The 21,501-nt window shown below is 43.2% G+C and overlaps 1 long non-coding RNA gene across 1 annotated transcript; it reads left to right on the top strand.

The window, feature by feature from the left end:
* The first annotated feature begins 4,266 nt into the window (after positions 1-4,266).
* Positions 4,267-5,118, top strand: LOC118969830 (uncharacterized). Its single transcript, XR_005057671.2, has 3 exons — positions 4,267-4,367; positions 4,492-4,538; positions 4,687-5,118. It is a non-coding gene; the product is annotated as an uncharacterized lncRNA (long non-coding RNA).
* The last annotated feature ends 16,383 nt before the right edge of the window (positions 5,119-21,501 follow it).

Genomic DNA, 21,501 nt, shown 5'->3' with positions numbered 1-21,501 from the left:
AGAACACTTCAGGCAAGTCTGAAACTGCCTTCAGATGTTGAATGGTTATGATGAAAATGGAAACGTAGAATTGTCCCATTAATACAGAGAATATAAAAAAGATTAAGGAATAGAATTTATAGGAGAAAGATTTCAAGTCAGCATAAAGGAAAGCAATCCAACTTTGGAACTATTCAATAACGTAGCACACTGGCATTCAAATCGAATATAGGTGACCATATGTCATAAACACACAGAAAATATTTGCCCCTGACTGAGATGTGTGGACCTGGCCACTCCTAAGCATGATTAATGCACTTTGTTCATACAGAATTTCTCAACATCGTTGCTTACTTATTCATGATAGCAGGATTACAGGGTAGGTTTAGAAATGGCATTTGTATCTTTCAGTGAGGGATGTGTGGTGTAAAGGACCAAATATTTGACTAAGATAGCCTGATACTTTGGAGAAAGGGATTGGAAAGGATTCCTCTGGAATTTGGAGTCATTAACACATTGGACCATGTTATAATGAAGAGGTTTTGAGAAGGAGAAATTCCCGAGAATGTATTTTTAGATACAGTACTTGAAACTGAAACGGCAACACCATCAGCTGAGGCCATTCACCACCTGAAAGGCAGCCTTGTCATCCAAGCAGGTATGGGGGCTCATCCTGTGCTTCACGTGCAGACGGAAGCTTTGCAAGGTCTGCACAGCCAGTCGGCTCCAGGCAAGATGTTCAGTGACTCAGGGTGAAAGCCAGGAAAACAGAGCATTTGGGAAGTTTATGTGAGTGGTGCTTTTCTTTTTTAAATCTTATGGTAAAATAATGACATTAGAAAAATATTCTATTGTCAGTTGTGGGGTGTGCTGTACAGAAGATTAAGTTAATTCTCTTTCCACCATCACAATGAAGTACTTGATACTGAAATATTAGACTGAACATACGAGATTGCACATATATTTGACATTTTGGATCTACAGAAACAGCAATCTCGTATGATTCAAGCTGTTACATAAGAAGTGTGTGACATATGCCGGGATGCATCCCTAAAGTCTGGACTATTACTGTAGAATAAAGAATAGAAGGGTTAAAAAGGATTTCATAGATCATTTAGTCCAACTTATTTAGATAAAAGATGAAGAATCTAAGGCTCAGAGAGGATCTGCCTCATACTTAATGTCTAGTCAAGCCCTTTCCCCGCTTTTTAATTATTAGTTTTTTTCACCACTGAGCTGTAGGAGTTCCTTATGTATCATGGATATTAACCTCTCTTTAGACACATGGTTTACAAATACTTTCTCCCGTTCCATAGGCTGTCTTTTCACCCCGCTGTTTCCTTTGCTATGCAGACGTTTTTAAGTTTGATGTCGTTCTGTTTGTCTGTGTTTGCTCTTGTGATCTATGCTTCTGGTGTCACAGCCTTGAAATCATTGCCAAGACTCACCTCATAAAGCTTCTCCCTTGTGGTCTCTTCTATGCGCTTTACCGCTCCAGGTCTTATGTTTAAATCTGTAATCCATTTTGAGTTGATTTTTGTGCATCGGTGTAAGATAAGGTCCAATTTCATTCTTTTGTGTGTGGACGTCCCACTTCTCCAACACCATTTGTTGAAGACCGTCTTTTCCAGGCCGTGCATTCTCTGAGCCCTTAGTGAAGATCAGCTGACCGTATATGTGTGGGTTTACTTAGCAGCTTTCCCTTCTGGTCCATTGGTCTTTATGTCTCTTTATTCTAGTACCCAGATGTTTCAATTATGGCAGCTTGTAATATATTTTGAAACAAGTGTGAGGTCTCTCGCTTTGTTCTTTCTCAGGATTGTTTTGGCTGTTCAGGGTCGTTTGAGATTCTGAATGAATTTTAGTTGCTTTTTTTTAACTTTCTGCAAAAGAATGCCATTGAGAGTTTGATAGGAATTATATTAAATGTGTAGATAATTTTGAGTAGTATAGATATTTAAAAAATATTAATTCTTCCAATCCATAAACATAGCCTATGTTTCTGTTGATTTACCTCTTCTTTAATTTCTTTCAACAGTGTTTTGCAGTTTTCAGTGTACAAGTCTTTCATCCCTTGGTTATGTTTATTCCTAAGTATCATATTCTTTCAGGTGCCAGCAAGGTGGAGTCGTTTCCATCACTTCCTTTCCTGACTGGTCACCGTTAGTGTACAGGAACTCAGCTGATTTCTGCATGTTGATTTTTTATCCTCCAACTTTGCTAAATTTGTTTATTAGTTCCACAAGTTTTCTGTGGACTTTTTAGGATTTTCTACATTTTTGATGTCATCTACAGAAAGATAGATTTTACTTTTTTCCAACTTGAATGACTTTCATATCTTTTTCTTGCCTGATTTCTGCGGCCAGGACGCCCGCGGCTCTGCTGGTGAGCGTGGTGAGGGGGACCATTTTTGCCTTTTTCCAGGTTTTAGAGGGAAAGCTTTCCATTTCTCACCACTGGGTATGTTTCCTGGGGGCTTTTCCTATATGGCCTCAATTATGTTGAGGTAATTTCCTTCCTTTCATACTTTGTTGTTTTTATCATGAAATGGTATAAATTTTGTTAAGTGCTTTTTCTGCAGCAGTTGAAATGATTGTGTGATTTTTAGCCTTCATTCTGTCATGTGTTGCATCACCTTGAATGCTGACCTGTCGCCAGGAACAAATCCTATTTGGCCATGGTGTGTGAGCCTTCAATATGCTGCTGAGTTTGTTTTTTTGCATTTTGTGGAGAGTTCCGCGCCTATGCGCATCAAGGGTGTCGGCCTGCAAACTTCTTTTCTTGCGGTGCCTCCGCCTGGCATTGTTGGTACCAGGGCAACACGGACCTTATAAAGCCAGTCTGGGTATGCTCCCTCCTTTTCAATTCCTTTGAAAAGTTTGAGAGGGATTGCATAATTCTTTAAATGTTGGGTAGAATTTACCAGTGAAGCCATTTGTCCTGGAATATTCTTTTTGGGAGGTAAACCACCCAAATCACTGTGAGAAGGCAGAGAATGTATAGATGACACTGAAATTGAGAATACATGACATGCAAACCTACACTAGCACTTTTCCCCTTAAGGCAGGTCCCCTTTTCGTAAGCCCAGTTCCCCCACCCCCAGTAACTCTGAGAGGCACGACTGTCTTTATCTTAAAGGAGGGCACCTGGGTGGCTACAGGCCGAATGCCCAGGGAGCATCAGAGGTGGGGCTCATCCAGTCTTGCATTTCCAAGTCTAATGCTAAAGAAAGGCTTGTGATCTATCAGTCAGGACCCAGGAAAGAAATCAGGGTAATTAGCAGGAGCTCCCTTGTTATGTGGTCCAAACTAGCCGAAAATATGTTAGCCATCAGCAGGAACAGTCTGGAAAAACAAACAGGACCCCTCTCCAGTTCAGTCCTAAAACTGGTGCCTGTGGCTGGCTATCAGGTCTCTAGAAGGAGGGACACAGTAAAGACAATCTAGAGGAGCGCCACTAGAACGATGGAGGCTGAGGGACTTGAGCAGCGGGCAGAGAAGTCTCATGACAGTTACTATAGCAGCTAACTGAAGAGTCGGAACAGCTATGTAAACTGACAGGGGGCCCGGTCAGAAGGTCCCAGAATTGCAGGATGTATTCAAGGTCTTAGCTTCACTGACACAGAGCCAGTCCAGCAAGTGATGGGAAACTCTCCTTCGCACTAGTAAACTTACAGAACTCATTAAACTAGGAGAGAAAAGGAGAAAGTAAAAATAAACTCAGGAGAGACTCAGGGTCATCTGTGAATGACAGTCACAAACGATTTCTGCAAGGGTTTGAGTCGCGCTTCATCGTAAAGGCTGGAGTGCAGGACGATGCCAACGGGCCCCACCCTCGGGCTTCTCAGGAGAAACCTCAGGGCGCGGGCCCAGGGCACCGGCTGCCTCCCCTGGAAAGCGGTCGCTGTGCCCCCAGCTGGCCTTCAGGAAACAGCCCGAATGACGTTCTCTTCGATGATTGTTTTAAAAATCACTGTCATTTTATCATTGAGTTTATACTAATTAGCATCCAGAAAGGAGTAAATAGTGCACTAACATAGAAACAGTTCTTAATGTTGTTTTGATGTATTTCAGTCTCTGAACCCAGATCTGACTTGGTTCACTAATCTGTTTGCCTTTCATATTTTCATACATTATTAAGATTTCTGCTTCACCAAGCATAATTAATGCTCTTCATTTCCTAACGTGAGGTCACTGCCACCAGCTTCCCAGAAGCCATGTAAGGTAGACTTTCACCTTCAGAACACATTTCTTCATGTGTCCAAACTAGAGCAGAAGCGGGAGAGAGCGGGGCTCCAGGGCTGCAGGTTCAGGGGCCGGTCAGTGCTGGGCCACAGCCCCGGGGAATAAGGCTGAAGTGGCTGCCGAATCTGCAAACCTGCTTCTCAGGTGCCTGTCCAATGGATCTCATCATCCTTTAAAATCTCCCTGAAGTGATCATTGCAATCTTGCGCTTTGTACAAACTGTTTTTAACAATAATTTATTCACCCATTTTTCCCCCCATTTACCCAGGCAAGACTCTGAGCCAAGCATGGGAGCAGCTACAACATCCACAAAGGGTGAGTCCCGTCCCCAGGAGCGTGGGTGGCCTCCACGTGCTGCCCACCCATAGTTTTCCAATTTTATAAATCATGAAGAAATTTCAAATGTGCCCATCATGATGTATTTTGGTCATGACAAGATGACCGTATTATTGTTGTTCAACAGGAATGCTCTGAGAATGAGAGGGGGAACTGTTACAATCACTGCTTTTGGCGAACTGAGAAGCGTCCTAGTCACACTGCCCCGGGAAACGCGCTGTCCTGCCGGATGCACGTAGCTGCGGCCCCCCGAGGGCGTCTCAGAGGCTGCGTTAGGGACCCGGTGACCGGCTGAGTGATGTGAAGCTCATGGCGAGGTGACGGCATCTTATTCCTTACCGCTTTATTTATTTACCTGTTTTCTACTCAATAGCTTTTGCTACTGCTTCCATCTATTAAAAACAGAGTTGTGATCAAGCGAACTGAAAACTGCTCGTATCAAGGTAACACCATGCTGTTGTCTAGTTGAACATGTCATGAATTTAATTTCTCCTCATTTTTAATTTTCAAGAATGGAGTGCACGGATAATCACGTCATCTGGATTTTCCTTTGGAATGAGCCACATTGCCTTCAGAAGCAAGGCCACAGCTCACTGAATCCATTGATCTTTTTCTGTGAGAGCAAATGGAATGACATGCAGAAAATGGGGACACTCAGGGAATTTAATATTCAAACAAATGTAAATATCAAGATAATTAACTTGAAATTGCTAACTGCCTTAATATTATTTCTACTTAAAACTTCTGTGAAACAGTATTTATTTATGAGTTTCCTATACATAAATAATTTATATATAATACATAATATATAATATGCATATAGTTTATATGTATTTATATAAATGTAAATATTTATATAAATATATATATTATATATACATATATAAAATGTCCCTAACCTTCATATAAATAAAAGGAATTCTTCTAAAAGGGCACAGAGACCATGGCTATTATCTTCTTCTCACAATTAGAATCACTGAATCACAGACTGTTTACAGATAGGAAGCAACATATTAAGCATAACTCACCCAAAACCAAATATGCTATTTGCAGTAAAGAACATTTGACTGTTTGGAAAGCATGTTCACAACTGCCTCACTGCCTGCCTGGGTTCACGGTGGTTCAGTTCTTCCCCCGGCTTCCATAACGTTTATTTAATGATCCCACGCTGACGCTGTTTCAAAGGAAAACAGAGGTACCAGTTTTTTTGTTGTTGAATATTTTTTATTCAAAGTAGCAAAGTACATATTAACATTTGATAAATGACTGAAATCACCAAAGTTGACACCTAAAACTCAGAAAAAATTACATTTTAAAACTAATACATTCCTTTGAATTTTTCAATAGCCTGCATCACGTTGTGTATAGAGCAGAGAGTCAATACATATTAACTAACTTACTGATATAATAAAGTGTTTTTGAGGTAATTTCACACAGGCAGTTTCTAACTTGGAGAATCATGCTTGTATTCAACCTGACCCACAGTTTCTGAGATAAAGATGAAAATGATGGGACTTTTCAAGTACAAGAAGTCACCCATTTCACCAAATTCACAGAATGAAGGCAAGATGTGGTTGTAAAGATCTAATGACCCTTTGGTGGTGACAGGACAGGTGAGCCGCACGCTGCGGAGAGGGGCTATTCCCAGGTATGGACCACCTGCACAGAAACCCTATTACTCATGTTGAATGGAGTCTGGCATAAACCACTCTTTCCTGGGGCCCTTCCAGGGGAAGCTCAGACCCACAGCGACCCAGGCTCTCACCTGCGACGTGACCGCGTGGACAGCCGGGGACACTGCCGGAGCAGCCCTCCGGGGTGGACTTACTGCAGCTTCCTCTCTGCTTTCAGGAAAGCATCACATTACGTCAGAATGGACAGGGCCCCTCAAAGCCTCAGTGACCGGGAGAGGGGCAGCTTCCCTCTCTTCAAAGGCAAGAGTGGGTGAATTGTTAAAATCCATGTCCTTTGCATCTACCCCTCTACAGCCGGTGTGCGCTTCCACGGCTCCAGCTCTGGAAAAAGACGCTTTGAAGGATATGCTGCTCCTTGCTCCTGAGCCTTAAACCTCATTCCTTCTGTCCGGTCAATACGTATGTTCTTGAAAATGCCAGCGACACTTCCCTTGCTCTCCCCCCACCTTCAGGACCGGGGCGTCTTCACGTCCCCCACCACCCTAAACACACCTCGTGACAGTTCTCTTTTTTAATTGTAGTTGACGTGGAATACTGTACAGGTTCCAAGTATACGATACAGTGATTCGATGGTCATCTGCACTATTAGATGCCCACCCCGACTAGTGTGTCACCGCCTGTGAGCGCAGGAAGGTGCTGCGGCGTCACTGGCAGGACTCCGTGCTGTGCCTCCACCCGGGACGGACATCACTACGGGGACTTGGCACCTCATCGCCCCTCACCCACCCCACCCACCCCGACACGCCGCCCATGGCTAGTGTTTGTGGGGTGGTGCTCGGGCCAGGCGCTACGCTAAGGTCACAGCACCATTATCTTATTTATTATCCACCAAATATACCAAGACTTCAGTAATATTAGTTTCCCATTTTACTGATGGGAACACGGAGTCAGATGGGGGTAAGTGCCCCCCCAGGACGGCAGCTCCGAGGTACCTTGTCAGGTGTGTCCTTGGGGCCTGGCGGGCGGGAGGGGTGCCCGGTGTCACCGAGGGGTGATGGGGGGCGTGCGGGGTGCAGGGAGGGGAGGGGGCGTGTCGAGGGCGGGAGGGCAGTGACCTCACAAGGAGCGCATCTGGCCCGGGCCTTAATCAAACAAAACAGCACATTTTCCTGGTTTTTCAGTCGGTTAGGCTGTTTCTACTAAAGTGCTATGGAATGTTTCCTGCTGAAGAACTTCAGTCACAGGTCAGGCCGGGTGCCCAGACTCCCACTGAGCGGGGGGACCCCAGGCGGACTGCTGAGCACCAGACACCAGCAGGCGGGCCTCGGCCAAGGACAATGGGTGCAGGGAGTCTAGCAGGTCCCGGGGGAGCCAGGGGGCATGGGGGGCAGGGCCCGGGCGCCGTCAGGGCTGCCAAGGCTCATTCCCCATGAGGCTGGCAGCTGGGGACGCCCTGCAAGGCAGAGCCCGTCCTCCCCGCGCAGACCCAGCAGGCGGCCTGTGCTCCCCGCCCCGGGCCCGGGTCCCCCCAGGCCCTGTCCCGCAGCCACGCTCCCGGTGGCTGGGGCAGACCTCCGGGCCTTGGGGCGGGATGTGTGGCGCCTGCCCGTCCGAGGCCCCTGGGCAGCGGGGAGGGGCTGCAGTCGGGGCCTCCCACCCGCCCTCCCGCAGGGCCACTGGAGGGTGCAGGCACCTCCCCGGTAACCATCCCTCCGACCCTCGTTTCTGCAATGCACCGACTGCAGGGCACGGGGAGCGGAGGCAGGGCAACAGTCAGGGACGTATGATCCATGATCCCCACCAAATAATTTCAAGACAATGACAATCTAGTTTTAGAAAAAAGAGCAGGAAGCTACAAGACACACTGAAAACAATCCCCCGTTCATGTTATATTATGTCTCATCATGTCACATAATGAGAAAACCACAGGATGCAACCACACCAGCATGGCCTCTATGAGCTCTGACAAGAGGGAACATCTTCAAGGAGGTCGTGGGAATTACAGGTGGCCTTGAAATGTGAGAAAGAGTATTTGGGGGACAGAAAATGGGAGCGTTGTCAAGAGAGAAGAAAGGCTGTAAGCAATGATGTGATGGTGGAAAAACTTTGGAACAGGCAAAGAATGCTAGGAAATGATGGGATATGGGCTGCATCAGGACAGGGCTGGATGAGTGGTTAAAGTGCCTGGGCTGCTGGTAAAATCAGGCCAGAGAAGGGAAGGCCTGGGACCTAGGCCTGGGCCTTGCCCCCCCGTTTTCTGGGGGCTGCGCTCTGTGTGGGCTGCTTTCTGGGAGAAGGGACCTTACAGTGCAACCGGGAGCATCTTTCTTTAATGATGGTTTTCTTCAGTGAAAACTCCCAGCGGTTTTCTTAGACTTATTCTTTCCTGTTGGAGCCCAATACAAACTGCTCCTTGTTCCAGAAATTCTTTTTTTATATAATGTGCAGGAGGAAGCTTGTGAGCAGATTCAGTTTTTTAACTATCTTATTAAAGGCACACATTCTTTAACCCAATATTTGATTTCAGCTAATTGAAGTTTCCTCTAGGCACAGTTGTGTTACTACAAAACCAGACTGCTTTGAGCACTTCTTTAAGTCATCTGAATCTTTCTAAAGTTCTTCATCATTAACTGACAGTCTTCAGGCCTGTGACGCCCCAGGTATGCCTGGGTCTGAGGAGGTGTGAGTACAGTCAGATCACATCTCCCTTCATGAAAATTCGACCAAGTTCCTGGATGGGCACCACTGAAAAACTCTTCAGGGGCAATAGACTGATGCTGTTATTTTTCATCATCCTAAAGTATGTAAAATTAAGAAATAAATTCTACTCATTTTAAAAAGTGTCTCAGTCACACCGATCAATATGAAATGTACCCTATACCAGGCAGTAGGTGGTTTGAATACTCCTGTGATCAGTGGAATCTGTTTTCAGAGCTAAGGAAGTCAGAAGATTCTGGAAGCGAGCCGCCTGCTGCCTGAGGGGAGTCAAGCCCTGGCACCAGGAACCTCATGGCTGGAGGTTGCCAGCACTAGGTTCCCATGGTGTCTCTGCTGCTGTGCCTCCTCCAGTATTGAGCTGTCCTAGTGACACACAGATTCACCATGACGCGTCATTTACTGTGAACCATCAGTAGTGCCACTGTTTCCATGTTACAGATGCAAATGCAAAAACAAAGATAAGGGATTTCCTGAGCCAAGCAGTTTACCTCAACACACTTCCGCATCTTTTCCTTGAATGCACAATCGTGGTTTCTATTTCCTACTCTGTAAAATGCAGCCTGTGGAGATTGTGTCACACAGACTGCCCTACCTGAAAATTTTAGAAATGTTGACATTTCTTAACTGTAAAGTGGGTGTTTAAAATAGGGATCACGTGGCGGAGCCAAGATGGCGGCGTGAGTAGAGCAGCGGAAATCTCCTCCCAAAACCACATGTATCTATGAAAATACAACAAAAACAATTCTTCCTAGAATAGAGACCAGAGGACACAGGACAACATCCAGACCACATCCACACCTGCGGGAACCCAGCGCCTCGCGAAGTGGGTGAGATACAAACCCCGGCCCGGCGGGACCCGAGCACCCCTCCCCCCAGCTCCCAGTGGGAGGAGAGGAGTCAGCAGGGAGGGGGAGGGAGCCCAGGACTGCTGAGCACCCACCCCAGCCACCCAGACCAGAGCGCAGACACAGTACATGCGTGGGGTCCTGGATACTAGGGAAACAGGGCGGCAAGACCAGTGAGTGGGTGCCTGAGGCTGGTGCCTGAGGACAAAGAAAATCATGCATTTTTCTTTTTTATTTTATTTTTTAAATTTTTTATTTAATTTTTTTGTTGTTGTTCTTGTTGTTGTTTTGGTTTGGCGAGTGCTTTTTCGAAGTCTTAAAGGGACAGGGCGGGACACTTAGCCCAGAGGCAGGGAATCTGGGGATCTCTGGGCACTCTAACCCCCTGGGCAGCAGAGAGCACAGAGGCCCCTTATGGAGATAAATAGCCTCCCCACTGCTCCCCCTCCAACAGGGCTCCACCACTTTGGAGCAGCAGCCGGAGCCAGGCCACGCCCACAGCAAGAGCAGAGATAAACTCCACTGCAGCCGGGCAGGAAGCAGAAGCCCTGTCTGCACACAGCTGCCCAGCACAAGCCACTAGAGGTCGCTGTTCTTCCAGGAGAGGAAGGCCACAAACCAACAAGAAGGGAAGCTCTTCCAGCCGTCACTCGTACCAGCTCTGCAAACTATCTCTATCACCATGAAAAGGCAAAACTACAGGCAGACAAAGATCACAGAGACAACACCTGAGAAGGAGACAGACCTAACCAGTCCTCCTGAAAAAGAATTCAAAATAAAAATCATGAACATGCTGACAGAGATGCAGAGAAAAATGCAAGAGCAATGGGATGAGATGCAGAGAAAAATGCAAGAGCAATGGGATGAAGTACGGAGGGAGATCACAGATGTCAGGAAGGAGATCACAGAAGTGAAACAATCCCTGGAAGGATTTATAAGCAGAATGGATAAGATGCAAGAGGCCATTGAAGGAATAGAAACCAGAGAACAGGAACGTATAGAAGCTGACATAGAGAGAGATAAAAGGATCTCCAGGAATGAAACAACACTAAGAGAACTATGTGACCAATCCAAAAGGAATAATAGTCGTATTATAGGGATACCAGAAGAAGAAGAGGAGGAAAAGGGATAGAAAGTCTCTTTGAAGAAATAATTGCTGAAAACTTCCCCAAACTGGGGGAGGAAATAATCGAACAGACCATGGAATTACACAATCCCCAACAGAAAGGATCCAAGGAGGACAACACCAAGACACATAATAATTAAAATGGCAAGGACCAAGGACAAGGAAAGAGTTTTAAAGGCAGCTAGAGAGAAAAAGGTCACCTATAAAGGAAAACCCATCAGGCTAACATCAGACTTCTCAACAGAAACCCTACAGGCCAGAAGAGAATGGCATGATATACTTAATGCAATGAAACAGAAGGGCCTTGAACCAAGGATACTGTATCCAGCACGACTATCATTTAAATATGATGGCGGGATTAAACAATTCCCAGACAAGCAAAAGCTGACGGAATTTGCTTCCCACAAACCACCTCTACAGGGCATCCTACAGGGACTGCTCTAGATGGGAGCACCCCTAAAAAGAGCACAGAACAAACCACACAACATATGAAGAATGGAGGAGGAGGAATAAGAAGGGAGAGAAGAAAAGAATCTCCAGACAGTGTATATAACAGCTCAATAAGCGAGCTAAGTTAGGCAGTAAGATACTAAAGAAGCTAACCTTGAACCTTTGGTAACCACGAATCTAAAGCCTGCCATGGCAATAAGTACATATCTCTCAATAGTCACCCTAAATGTAAATGGACTGAATGCACCAATCAAAAGACACAGAGTAATAGAATGGATAAAAAAGCAAGACCCATCTATATGCTGCTTACAAGAAACTCACCTCAAACCCAAAGACAGGCACAGACTAAAAGTCAAGGGATGGAAAAACATATTTCAGGCAAACAACAGTGAGAAGAAAGCAGGGGTTGCAGTACTAATATCAGACAAAATAGACTTCAAAACAAAGAAAGTAACAAGAGATAAAGAAGGATATTACATAATAATAAAGGGCTCAGTCCAACAAGAGGATATAACCATTATAAATATATATGCACCCAACACAGGAACACAGGAGTATATGTGAAACAAATAATAACAGAACTAAAGAGGGAAATAGACTGCAATGCATTCATTCTGGGAGACTTCAACACACCACTCACCCCAAAGGATAGATCCACCGGGCAGAAAATAAGTAAGGACACAGAGGCACTGAACATCACACTAGAACAGATGGACCTAATAGACATCTACAGAACTCTACATCCAAAAGCAACAGGATACACATTCTTCTCAAGTGCACATGGAACATTCTCCAGAATAGACCACATACTAGGCCACAAAAAGAGCCTCAGTAAATTCAAAAAGATGGAAATCCTACCAACCAACTTTTCAGACCACAAAGGCATAAAACTAGAAATAAATAGTACAAAGAAAGCAAAAAGGCTCACAAACACATGGAGCCTTAACAACATGCTCGTTAAAAATCAATGGATCAATGACCATATAAAAATGGAGATCCAGCAATATATGGAAACAAATGACAACAGCAACACTAAGCCCCAGCTACTGTGGGACACAGCAAAATCAGTCTTAAGAGGAAAGTATAGAGCAATCCAGGCATATTTAAAAAAGGAAGAACAATCCCAAATAAATGGTCTAATGTCACAATTATCGAAATTGAAAAAGAAGAACAAATGAGGCCTAAGGTCAGCAGAAGGAGGGACATAATAAAGATCAGAGAAGAAATAAATAAAATTGAGAAGAATAAAACAATAGCAAAAATCAATGAAACCAAGAGCTGGTTCTTCGAGAAAATAAACAAAAGAGTAAGCTTCTAGCCAGACTTATTAAGAGAAAAAGAGAGTCAACACAAATCAACAGAATGAGAAATGAGAAAGGAAAAATCACGACGGACCCCACAGAAATACAAAGAATTATTAGAGACTACTATGAAAACCTATATGCTAACAAGCTTGGAAACCTAGGAGGAATGGACAACTTCCTAGAAAAATACAACCTTCCAAGACTGACCCAGAAAGAAACAGAAAATCTAAACAGACCAATTACCAGCAATGAAATTGAAGCGGTAATCAAAAAACTACCAAAGAACAAAACCTCTGGGCCAGATGGATTCACCTCAGAATTTTATCAGACATACAGAGAAGACATAATACCCATTCTCCTTAAAGTTTTCCAAAAAATAGAAGAGGAGGGGATACTCCCAAACTCATTCTATGAAGCTAACATCTCCCTAATACCAAAACTAGGCAAAGACACCACCAAAAAAGAAAACTACAGACAAATATCCCTGATGAACATAGATGCAAAAATACTCAACAAAATATTAGCAAACCTAATTCAAAAATACATCAAAAAGATCATACATCATGACCAAGTGGGATTAATCCCAGAGATGCAAGGATGGTACAACATTCAAAAGTCCATCAACATCATCCACCACATCAACAAAAAGAAAGACAAAAATCATATGATCATCTCCATAGATGCTGAAAAGCATTTGACAAAGTTCAACATCCATTCATGATAAAAATCTCAGCAAAATGGGAATAGAGGGCAAGTACCTCAACATAATAGAGGCCATATATGATAAACCCACAGCCAACATTATACTGAACAGCGAGAAGCTGAAAGCATTTCCTCTGAGATCGGAAACCAGACAGGGATGCCCTCTCTCCCCACTGTTACTCAACATAGTACTGGAGGTCCTAGCCACGGCAATCAGACAAAACAAAGAAATACAAGGAATCCAGATTGGTAAAGAAGAAGTTAAACTGTGACTACCTGCAGATGACATGATATTGTACATAAAAAACCCTGAAGACTCCACCCCAAAACTACTAGAACTGATATCAGAATACAGCAAAGTTGCAGGATACAAAATCAACACACAGAAACCTGTGGCTTTCCTATACACCAACAATGAACCAACAGAAAGAGAAATCAGGAAAACAACTCCATTCACAATTGCATCAAAAAAATAAAATACCTAGGAATAAACCTAACCAAAGAAGTGAAAGACCTATACCCTGAAAACTACAAGTCACTCTTAAGAGAAATTAAAGGGGACACTAACAGATGGAAACTCATCCCATGCTCATGGCTAGGAAGAATTAATATCGTCAAAATGGCCATCCTGCCCAAAGCAATATACAGATTTGATGCAATCCCTATGAAACTACCAGCAACATTCTTCAATGAACTGGAACAAATAATTCAAAAATTCATATGGAAACACCAAACACCCCAAATAGCCAAAGCAATCCTGAGAAGGAAGAATAAAGTAGGGGGGATCTCACTCCCTAATTTCAAGCTCTACTATAAAGCCATAGTAATCAAGACAATTTGGTACTGGCACAAGAACAGAGCCACAGACCAATGGAACAGACTAGAGAATTCAGACATTAACCCAGACATATATGGTCAATTAATATTTGATAAAAGAGCCATGGACATACAATGGCAAAATGACAGTCTCTTCAACAGATGGTGCTGGCAAAACTGGACAGCTACATGTAGGAGAATGAAACTGGACCATTGTCTAACCCCATATACAAAGGTAAACTCAAAATGGATCAAAGACCTGAGTGTAAGTCATGAAACCATTAAACTCTTGGAAAAAAACATAGGCAAAAACCTCTTAGACATAAACATGAGTGACCTCTTCTTGAACATATCTCCCCGGGCAAGGAAAACAACAGCAAAAATGAGCAAGTGGGACTATATTAAGCTGAAAAGCTTCTGTACAGCAAAATACACCATCAATAGAACAAAAAGGAACCCTACAGTATGGGAGAATATATTTGAAAATGACAGATCTGATAAAGGCTTGACGTCCAGAATATATAAAGAGCTCACCCACCTCAACAACCAAAAACAAATAACCCAATCAAAAAATGGGCAGAGGAACTGAATAGACAGTTCTCTAAAAAAGAAATACAGATGGCCAACAGACACATGAAAAGATGCTCCACATCACTAATTATCAGAGAAATGCAAATTAAAACTACAATGAGGTATCACCTCACACCAGTAAGGAGAGCTGCCATCCAAAAGACAAACAACAACAAATGTTGGTGAGGCTGTGGAGAAAGGGGAACCCTCCTACACTGCTGGTGGTAATGTAAATTAGTTCAACCATTGTGGAAAGCAGTATGGAGGTGCATCAAAATGCTCATAACAGACCTACCATTTGACCCAGGAATTCCACTCCTAGGAATTTACCCTAAGAATGTAGCAATCAAGTTTGAGAAAGACAGATGCACCCCTATGTTTATCGCTGCACTATTTACAATAGCCAAGAATTGGAAGCAACCTAAATGTCCATCGATAGATGAATCGATAAAGAAGATGTGGTACATATACACAATGGAATATTATTCAGCCATAAGAAAAGGGCAAATCCTACCATTTGCAGCAGCATGGATGGAGCTGGAGGGTATTACGCTCAGCAAAATAAGCCAAGTGGAGAAAGAGAAATACCAAATGATTTCACTCATCTGTGGAGTATAAGAACAAAGGAAAAACTGAAGGAACAAAACAGCAGCAGACTCACAGAACCCAAGAATGGACTAACAGGTACCAAAGAGAAAGGGACTGGGGAGGATGGGTGGGTAGGGAGGGATAAGGGGGAGGAAGAAGAAAGGGGGTATTAAGATTAGCATGCATGGGGGGTGGGAGAAAGGGGAGGGTGGGCTGTGCAACACAGAGAAGACAAGTAGTGACTCTACAACTCTTTGCTATGCTGATGGACAGTGACTGTAAAGGGGCTTATAGGGGGGACCTGGTATAGGGGAGAGCCTAGTAAACATAATATTCATCATGTAAGTGTAGATTAATGACAACAAAAAAAACCAAACAAACAGTTCCTGTGTGGTGACCTCCAATGAGTTCTACACAATGGTATAAAGGGCATATAAAAGTGTAGGCAAAGGGTCTGTTTGTGTTTATACAGAGGATCAAAGCCTAATTTGGCTAACCCAAAAATGAACTAAGATACGATATGAAAAAGAACTTCCAACATCAGCACTCTTGGGAAGACTTATGCCAGAAGATGGCCATCAAAAAACCCCAACAAAGATCTGCTACAGGTTTAGATGCACTCATCCCACCGGTTCCTGGATTTGCCATGGGAATGAAGAAGGAGATATCTAAGCTGGCCTGTGCTTAAACAACAAATTTGACTGGATCTATACTGTTGGAACTCAACCAAGAATTAGGAGAAGTGCAAGTTGCAGCGCTCCAAAATCTTACAACTACAGACTATTTACTGTTAAAAGAACATATGGGATGTGAACAGTCTACAGGAATGGGTTGTTTTAATTTGTCTGATTTCTCTCAGACTGTTCAAGTACAGTTGGACAATATCCACCATATCATAGATAAGTTGTCACAAATGCCTAAGGTGCCTAACTGGTTTTCTTGGTTTCACTGGAGATAGCTGGTAAATATAAGTATGCTTTCGTTATGTAGCTGTATTCCTATTATGTTAATGTGTGTGCACAATTTAATTAGTAGTTTAAAACCTATACAGGCTGAAGTTACTATACAAGAAGATATGTCAAAGAAATAATCAATCCTCCCATGTTTTCTTCTGTCTGCTACCTCTATAGCTTTTCTTCTTCCTTCCTAATTACAACCCTTAAATAGAATTCGTGCCTCATATCGAATTTACCGAGTATCACAATTCTTCCAAGTAGTAAAGATACCTCAAGACAAATGCTGGGCATAGAAGCCACAGGGCATAAATATGCAAAGAAGTAAAAAACTAACCTTTTCAAATAATACGGCCTCTCTTTCACTTACCAACTTTACATTTCCCTGTATGGCCCCGGAAGATGACTGGTTAGCGAGAGACGGGTAAGATTCCTCAAGGGAGGAACAACCTAAGACAGGCACAGTCACAGGGGGGCCATCAGGTGAGAATTTGGGGATCAACAGAGGTGAGGCTCAGAACCTCACCCCCCCTGCTTTGAGAGAAATCTTCTGCATCCGTGGAGGTCTTGCTGCCCTTGTCTAGCCTGGATTAATACTTAGTCCATAGGCACACATCTGATCATCTACATTTGCCCTCTTACAGCACTAAACTATGTTTTCTACCTTTATCTTGCATCTACCTACCACTTCAGCATTTTATTAAAAATAATAATAATAAAGAGAGAAATGTGGTATCCACATATAAATCAAGTATAAAAATCAAACGAATATTCATATTTGAACTGACTGTTTATAGTTCATAATGCATGATCAAAACTGAAAGTTTCTGTGATGAATGCCCTTGTACTATTCACCATGTAACTTATTCACTATGTAAGAATTTGTTCACCATGTAAGAACTTGTTCGTTATGCTTCAGAAGATTGGAGACTGACGAGAATTAGGCTTGGGGTGGATTAATGATTATATATTGAGCATTGAATCCCCTATACAGAAGTTTATTGTTGTTAACAACCATTTGATCAAAAAAAATAGGAGAGATGCCCTCACAAAATATAAATAAATAAATAAATAAATAAATAAAATAAATTTTAAAAAAAGAAAGAAATAAAATAAAGTACACACTTCCAATTGTAAAATAAGTAAGTAACCCGGATGTAATGTATAGCATAAGGAATATAGTCAAAATATTGTGACAACTTGGTATGGTGATAGCTGGTACCTAGAATTATCATGTATATAAATGTTCAATCACTGTGTTGTACACCTGAAACTAAAGTAATACTGTATGTTAACTACCCTTCAATAAAAAATAATTATCTAAAAAAAATTACAATAACAAATAATAGCTAATAAAATACATGCTCTTATAAAAAAAGTAATTAGACTTCATAACATCTCATAGCCACGCAATGTCTTCCTCAATTACGCGTTGGTGCAGGACCCCCCTGTGCGTCAGACTTTCTATGGGGAGTAACGGCCGTCGCACAAGCCGGCAGCGTGCGAGCCACCCTCTTCAGCAGGCATCTACTTAATTTCAGCTTGTAAATAATACACACCTAAATTCTTAGTGAAGTATGTGTGTGTGCATGTTTCCATGTACATAAATGTCCAGGCCATTTTTGTTTTACATCCACAAGAAAATAGGAGCTCTTAGGTAACAGTCTTGAAACCAAGCGTCTCAAAAGCAGCGTAAGAACAGGTCTGCAGTCATCCCTCGCTGCAGGTGGGGACGGGAGTCCTTTGGCCTTGGGGGACACGGGAGGTGCCCCAGCTGCTCCTGAGTGTTCCCTTGGGTCCTAAAGTCATTATGGATTCCTTCATTCATTCAGAGGCAAAGGAACCAATTTATTTTGGGGAACCAGATGTAAATGCTATGCATCCAAAAGGATTAGCTACTTTTACTTGGAAATTAGCAGATTGATGTACAATTTTTAATTATGCATGAATTTCGAACTTCCCATCAAAGTCAAAATGTGCTGATGTTAGTCAAACCTAATCGAGGCATTGATTCAAGAACCTGCTGACGGAGTAAAAAAATACATGGAAATTTGCTAACAAGAAGTACAGCTATACCTACATCTCCGCAAATACTGCCACAGTGTCTTACAATACGCTGAGCTCAGGCAGCCCACAGCCAGCAGACTGCTTACTTTTCCTCACTGCTAATATTTACAGTTGGAAGCAGTACATGGCTGCAATGTACATGCTGCACCCGGAAAGGGGGCTGTTGGCACGATACCGCGTTTCCTGACACTGTGAGGCAGGGAACAGCTACCTTCTTACCACCGCCTGGTAACGTCGTGCTGAAGCTGGAGGGGAACACGTGGCTCAAGCAACAGCCCTGGGAGATTTCTTGCAGTTTAGTTGTCTCATTTCCTGGTAAATATGCTGGGGTGTGAAAAGCTTAGGACTGAGAGTTGTGAATTACGGGTCCTTTTCTTTGTTTTCCTGCTGAATTTTTCAGGATCCACATAGGTGCAGTTTGTGGAGATGGTTTACCTCCCAGACGCCTACTGCGTGCTAGCCACCTTCCTAGAAGTCACAGGTGAAATCCTTCCACCCGTCAGCCTACATTATTGAAGCTTATTTTCACAGTCAAAATCCTTGAAAACACTGGTAAGTAGGGAAGCATGGCTGGTTGTATGAGCGTCAGGCATAGTAAAAGATCCAAAATATAAAATAAGCCTTATTTTGCTTTTGCTGTATGAATACGGTAACTAAGGGTAACACGGGGGTAAATTCAGGGGAGATTTGGGGTCATGTCTGCCCAGACTGTCCAGTGGCATGTGCGTGTGACTCTGTGTCCTGTCTGCCGCCTGCCCACTGCGGTCCTCTGGGCAGACTGCTCAGCTCCCCCTGCAAGGAGGGCAGTCATCTCTCTATCACTGGGCTGTTGTGGAGATGAAAACGAGAGGGCATATAAGATGCAGGAACATCCTAGATCTTCTGATTTCAGTGACTTCTCCTTTTCCCCTCTGCACCACCTTCTAGTTCCAAAGTATTTTACAGGTAACCTTGCTGCGGGAAATGAACTAGACACCGGAAAGATTATTGCCTAGGGAGGCCGCACAACCAACCAGAGACTCGGTGCCATCTCCTAGTAGAAATCACACACTTCCTGTAGGTTCCTGAGACTAGGAAAAGAGCCCTAAAAATAGCGACCAAATGTTAGTAAAAGAGGACAATGACACCATCTGGTAAGTCCCAGCACCCACGAGCCCCTTAGGAATGAGGTTGCCGTAATGTGGAGGCCACTTCTCCTCAAGGCCGCCCTGCGAAGAAGCTGGGCCGAGCTGGGCCATGTTGGGCCTCCTCTCCTCCTCTCAAGCTTGTAGCCGCTGTTCATGCTGTAAAATCGCAGCGGAGGCTCCCTTTCCCCCCCACGCTGTCAGTGGAATGTAAACGCGTCTCGTCGCCGTAGCGGCTGCGTGTTTAATCTGCTCTGTGCAGGCAGAACGACCCCGCAAAGTTCATGAGGACGGAGCTCATTTGCAGAACTGGCTCGATCCTCATAAACAGAATCGGGGAGAATTTTTCAAGCCTTGTGACTAATCACAGTTTTCTTCCTGAGGCTTAACACAGCCGTATCCCTGAGGACAAGCAATCTACGTGGCGACTGAACAGGAGAGTCACAGACCCGAGGGAAGTGGTTTTCAGAAGCGGGACAGGGGAGTATTATTCTGAGGTGTGGGAAGAGAAGGGCCGGCCCCACGCATGGAAGAGGGTCAGTCCACAGCTGAACACAGTTCTAAGTCTCTTGGGGAGTTTAGAAAACAAAATTTCCCTGTGTTTCAGATGATTTCAGTAAAGGGAATATTCTTTTAACAATCCTTAAAAATTTGGGGAAAAAAGAATGATTCAAGCATCAACATGGCACAGAATACAGAATATGAGGAAATGTGTGATCAATGAAGATTGTACAGAAAACCCTGCATTTTGAGAATATTAATGGCAAATCATACAATTAAAATAGAATCAAACACTTCACCTGGGTTATCTCAGCTCTTCTTAAACAGGGTAGGAACTGGGTAGGAAACAGAAATCTGACCTTTATTTTACTAAAATAGTCACTAAAACCTAGTGGCAAGGGGAGAAAAGGAGTCCTTTCGTGATTTGTCCTTTGCGCCTTTGTAGGGACCGAATGGAGCCTGGCACTTCTCAGTCCCACCTTTTCCTGGGCAAGGAAACTATTATTCCTCACCTATTATCTTGAAACACCATCCAGCATTTTGAACATCATAATTACTGTACACATAGACTTAGAGTCCAAAAGTATAAGGCAAGCATCTCGGTTCTATTGTCTGATCTAATTTTACAACAGACTGTTAAATTCTGTGCTGAATTTATACCTAGAGAAAGGGCAATTTTAGGTCAGCAGTATTTTTAAACTAATAGGAAAACGCTGTTAGACTTTATTTTTGTCCTTCCAAGAAAGAATGCTCTACATTCCTCAAACTAATGTAAACATATCCTTTTCCCCAGTTGTGTTTTTGGGTATTTAAGTAAATAATTAACAAATTCAAACATAAGCGGGGTGTGTGGAGTAGATGTTTAATCCTGACAACTTTAAAACCTGTGACTTCTACCAGATGGCTTATTTGGAATTTGAAAGCATGACTTCTGGAAAACTCTGTATTTCTAAGTAAAATATTATTTCAATAAGTCTTCATGATGTGAAGGCTTCTATCTGTGCTGGTTGTAAGACACTTTGGTGTTTAAGTCACTCCTGGCTCATAGGTTTGGCGATGTTCACTTCTCGTCTGACCAGCCTCAGTTTAGCAGGACCTTTTCCTGTTTGGACGCATCCAGCCCCCGGCTGTTCTAAAGGCCCAGGCCATGGAATGGCGTGTGGATTTCCACCGGAGCATGTTGTGTGTCCTTCACCTTCCACCAGGCAGACTTCGAAACTGAAAGTCTGATAATTTGATGTAAACTTACAGTGACAACAGTAATAGCTACTTCTGAGATTGTTTAAGAGAAGGTGCAGGGTATAGACATTTATCAATGAAATAATGGAAGAAAGGGTTTTTATTTCTATGTTTGCTTTTTAAAATAAGAATAGAGTAAATGGCACAATAGATTATACAAACAAGGACTTCAATGACAAGCTGTCAGAGTTAAAGTAATCTATTTTACAAGAGTGACTTGACGCCACACTTTATCACCTACACGAGGAGAAGGCAATTTAGTCTGGTCAATAAAACACAACCTCCACAGTCGGGCCTTGGGGCCC

The sequence above is a fragment of the Manis javanica genome, chromosome 11 (genome assembly GCF_040802235.1).
Source record: "Manis javanica isolate MJ-LG chromosome 11, MJ_LKY, whole genome shotgun sequence".
Taxonomy (NCBI): domain Eukaryota; kingdom Metazoa; phylum Chordata; class Mammalia; order Pholidota; family Manidae; genus Manis; species Manis javanica.
Note: the sequence above shows the minus strand (reverse complement) of the source record. Positions and strands in the feature narration are given on the sequence as shown.